The 4,959-nt window shown below is 38.3% G+C and overlaps 1 pseudogene; it reads left to right on the forward strand.

Annotated features, from left to right (window-relative positions):
• The first annotated feature begins 3,389 nt into the window (after nt 1–3,389).
• Nucleotides 3,390–4,549, forward strand: LOC103207048 (annotated as a pseudogene).
• The last annotated feature ends 410 nt before the right edge of the window (nt 4,550–4,959 follow it).

Consider the following 4,959-nt stretch of genomic DNA (forward strand, 5'->3'; position numbering starts at 1 on the left):
CTTCCTTCTGAGGAGTGGCTGGTGGGTTTGAACCACCAGCCTTCTGGTTAGCAGTCAAGTGCCTTAGGCACTATGCCACCAGAGCTCTATTCTCTTTTGTTGTTAGTCATCCTTAAATCTCTGAACCAGGACCTTCCTCTTCACTCACCATCAGGCAGAATTAGATGGTGAATCTAATTCTTTCCCTAAGGGGTCACTACAGTTATGTAGATACCTGCCTAGTCCCCTAGCCTGTCTGCATTCTTAAGGAACAAACTGAGTCTTTTTTCATCTTTGAATCTCTGCATTGACCACACATCTAGCACTAAGCCTTGTTCAACAATGTTTCCTGAAAAAAATTTAAAAAAGGACAAAAAAATTAATGAAAACATTTTTTCCAGGCATTAAAGAGGGCTTGTGATTTGAGTATTAATTTTAGAGCCAAAACTATTTAATCCGTTAAAAGTTATAATTAGGAAAAACCAAACCCACTGCCATGAAGTTGATTTGACTTATGGCAACCCTATGTGTTATAAGGGAGCTCTGGTGGCATAGTGCCTTAGGCATTTGACTGCTAACCAGAAGGCTGGCGGTTCAAACCCACCAGCCACTCCCTGGAAGGAAGATTGGGCAATCTACTTCTGTAGTGGTACTGCCTTGGAAACCCAAGGAGGGGTCGCTATGAGTCAGATTCGACTCCACGGCAGTGAGTATGTGTTACAAAGTAGAAACGCTCCATAGAGTTTTCTTGGCTATAATCTTTATGGAAGCAGATAGCAGGTCTTTCTTCCACTATGCCAGTGGGTATATTTGAACTTCCAACCTTTAGGTTAGTAGCCACGCACAAATTGTTTGCATCACTCAGGGACCTTATATTTAGGACAAGCATGAAATAACATTTAAGGAGAGAATTCTAATAACAATATGTTTATAAGTAAAACATGTCCAAGAAAAGGGAAAATACTAGGAAAGGAAAAAAGAAAAAGATATCAGAAGTAACAATGGATGTGTTCATTTTATGACTGTGGATTACTTTTCACATTTCCATTTTTGTCTACTTTCCAAATTTTCTGTAACAAAAATAATACTTTCATAACAGAAAAAAATAAGTAAAACTTTTATGAAGCACTGCCCTCAAGACCCTGCCGGTCACCTTTTGCTTAAAATAAGCAACGCAAACAAGTCAGTATACCAACATCAAAATCTTCAATGATTTGATACAATCTCCACCTGACAGTGACAAAATAGCTGAGAGAAATGGTAACTTTCACTGTGCACACTTTGTAAGGATACACTTTATTTGCACGTCCAGAATGCTCTGCCATTTTACAGGCTATTGGAAAGGAAGCCTTTCTTAGAATAAATGGATATAAATGAGAAAACCAAAGTGCATTTTTATTTTTCAAAGAGAGATTTAAAAAAAAAAAAAAAAAAAAACCCAACTTTGATCTTTAAGGGATGAGTTAAAATTTGAGAACAATATTAAGTGAAAAAAAAAATTACTCTTGAATTTTTAATAATTATTCATTCACATTCTACTTTTGGTTACCTAATTCTGTAGAGAGGAATATCTATGGACATGTTTTAATCAGACTTGATTGGATCCTCATTAGTAATCAAGTATCCAGATTACTACCATGTCAACCTCTTTGTCAAAGATAATTTCCTGAAAATTTCATTTTCATAAGCGATGAATAAATAAATATGTAAGTACACTTACTCAGATATTATAATATTATGATTTGTGTGAATTCTCCATGCCAAAGTGGATAATCAAGAATTAAGTCAACTACTAAGGTCAACGGGAGCTCTGGTAGCGTAGTGTTTAAGGCACTTGACTGCTAACCAGAAGGCTAGCAGTTCAAACCCACCAGCCACTCCTCGGAAGGAAGGTTGGGCAATCCTACTTCCGTAGTGATACTGCCTCAGAAACCCAAGGAGGGGTCGCTATGAGTCGGGTCCAATTAGACGGCACATAACAACAACACCACCACCACTAAGGTCAACTGACCTAACATAGCCCACAAAGACAATGTTCTACACATCTTACTTTGGTGATGAGTAACTGGGGTCTTAAAAGCCTGTGAATGGCCATCTATAGTGCAACTATCCATTTCTCCCCGTCTAGAACAAAGAAGAGTGAAGAAAATCCAAGACACAAGAAAACAATTAATCCAAAGGACTAATGGACCACATGAACCCCAGCCTCCATGACCCTGAGACCAGAAGAACTAGATGGTGCCCAGCTACCACTACTGACCACTCTGAAAGGGATCACAATAGGAGGTCCTAATGGAGGGGAAAAAAACTGTGGAACAAAATTCAAAATCATAAGAAAACGAGGTTGATCTGACAGAGATTATTTGAATGATAGCTACCTGGCCAATCGACTGGAAGAGATCCATATTTGTGCCCATTACAAAGAAAGGTGTCCCAATAAAATGCAGAAATTATAGAGTAGTATCATTAATATCACACAAAAGCAAAATTTTGCTGAAGATAACTCAAAAATGATTGCAGTAGTACACTGACAGTGCACTGCCACAGTTCAAGGCAGATTCAGAAGAGGGCACAGAATGAGGACATGATACTGCTGATATCAGATGGATCTTGACTGAAAGCACAGAATACAAGGAAAATGTTTACCTGTGGTTTATTGAGTATGCAAGAGCATTTGACTGTGTGGATCATAAAAAATTATGAATAACATTGTGAATAATGGGAATTCCAGAACATTTCATTGTATTTATGAGGAACCTGTACATAGACCGAGAGATAGCTGTTTAAACAGAAAAAGGGGATACTGAATGGTTTAAAATCAGGAAGAGTGTGCATCAGGATTGTATCTTTTAACCATACTTATTCAATCTGTATGCTGAGCAAATAATCTGAGAAGCTAAAGTATATGAAGAAGAACACAACATCAGGATTGGAGACATTAACAACCAGCAATATTCCAATGACACAAACTTCCATGCTGAAAGTGAAGATGACTTAAGGAACTTACTGATGAAGATCAAAAACTACAACACCTTCATTATGGATTATACCTCAACAAAAAGAAAACTACTGGATCAATAAAGGACAACACGATAAATGGAGAAAAGACTAAAGTTGTCAGGGATTTCATTTACTTGGATAAACAAAAAGGGAGAGAATAATATAATGAGCTGCCACATATTCCTCAACTAAGTTCAATAATCATTGTTTTATGGTTCTTACTTAATCTATGCATTCCTCCCTCCTGCTCCTCCTTTTCTTAGTTGTAGTAACTGAAAGGAAGCTAATGTATCATATTGTATGTACATCTAACAGCTGAGGACTTTAAATATACATACAGGGTGTTTTGTCTGGTTTCTGAGGTCTTCTGTGATCTCTGCTCACATCTCGCTGACTCTCACACCACCACCATGCTCTCAGTCTGCATCCTCCTCACCATCAGTGACCACCAGCAGCTCCAGCTTTCTCCCATGAAGGGGCTCATCCTGGTGGGCAAAGAGAACCTGCCCTATCCCTCAGCAGGTCCCACATTCTGGCCAGCAAGGCCACGAGGAAGATCTTCTAGGAGCTGGAGAAAACTAAATTATCTGCCTCTGGCATAGAGGATAAACCACTGCTGAGAGAAATCTCTGCCACTTTGTCATCTTTTCTAATTAATACCATGATATTTGGCAAATGTATAAGAAAGCTGAGGCTTCCTTTTGTACAGCTGAGGAGGTGGATCTTTCCAAAGACATTCAGCACTGGGGAGCCCTCCTGCCTGAGAAGAAATATTTTATATCACATGTTCTGACTTCTTTGCAACAAGTGATGGCATGCTGACAGAAAACTTGATGGAGCACTTAGCCAAGAAGTTCAGATTACAGAAGCCTGCTGCTTCTATGACTTTCAAATTGCCTTGGAAAACATATGTTCTGAAATGTATAGTCTCCTTACTGACACTGACACTAAAGATTCTAAGGAAAGGGAATTTCTCTTCAGGGCCATTGAAATGATTCCTTGTGTAAAGAAGAGAGAAGATTGGGCCTTACATTGGATTGGGGACAAAGAAGCTACTATAGAGAGCATGTTGTAGCTTTTGCAGTAGAAACATCTTCTTTCTTGGTTCTTTTGCATCGATATTCTGCCTCAAGAAATAAGGATTGATGCCTGGCCTCACATTTTCCAATGAACTTATTAACAGAGATGAGGGTTCACACTGTGACTTTACCTGCCTAATGTTCAACTACCTGCTACACAAACCTTCAGAGCAGAGAGTAAAAGAAATAATTATTAATGCTGTTAGGACAGAATAGGAGTTCCTACTAAGGCCTTGTCTATGAAGCTTATCAGAATGAATCGCACTTTAATGAAGAGGTACATTGAATTCGTGGCAGACAGATTAAGGCTGAAACTGGGTTTTAACAAGGTGCTCAAGGTAGAAGATCCATTTGACTTTACAGAGAATATTTCATTGGAAGGGAAGACTAACTACTTTGAGAAGAGAGTAGATGAGTATCGGCAGATGGGAGTTACATCAAGTTAAACACAGAGAATTCTGACTCCAGAATGGATGCTGACTTCTAAATGAACTGAAATATGTGCTCTCATTTTGCTGATCTTTATGCCCTGCTCATGCAATAAATAAATAAATAAATAGCAAGAAAATCAGCTACTGTAAATTGATCAACCCAACCACACCATGTGAACTGACCCAAGTAGCAGAAACCTTCATTAATGGGATTTTAGAAATTTTGTAGTTACCTCAATACCAATCCTGTTTATTAACAATGCTAGTGGTATTACATAGAATAAGAGGATTTTAAAACAAAGGCTACTTGGATTTCTATGAAAAATCCTGTCAGTTTTTGGTTTTTGCAAGCAGGCTGATTGTAGAAGACTTTCCAATAGTTGTACCAGGAGCAATCCTGGCTTTACAGTGGGAGACCCTCAAGCTAGTTAAATTAGTTTGTATATAAAACTGGTACTTTACATGCAAAT

Source organism: Orycteropus afer, unplaced genomic scaffold (assembly GCF_000298275.1).
Source record: "Orycteropus afer afer isolate SDZICR_OR568_19922 unplaced genomic scaffold, OryAfe1.0 scaffold00347, whole genome shotgun sequence".
NCBI classification, from domain to species: Eukaryota; Metazoa; Chordata; class Mammalia; order Tubulidentata; family Orycteropodidae; genus Orycteropus; species Orycteropus afer.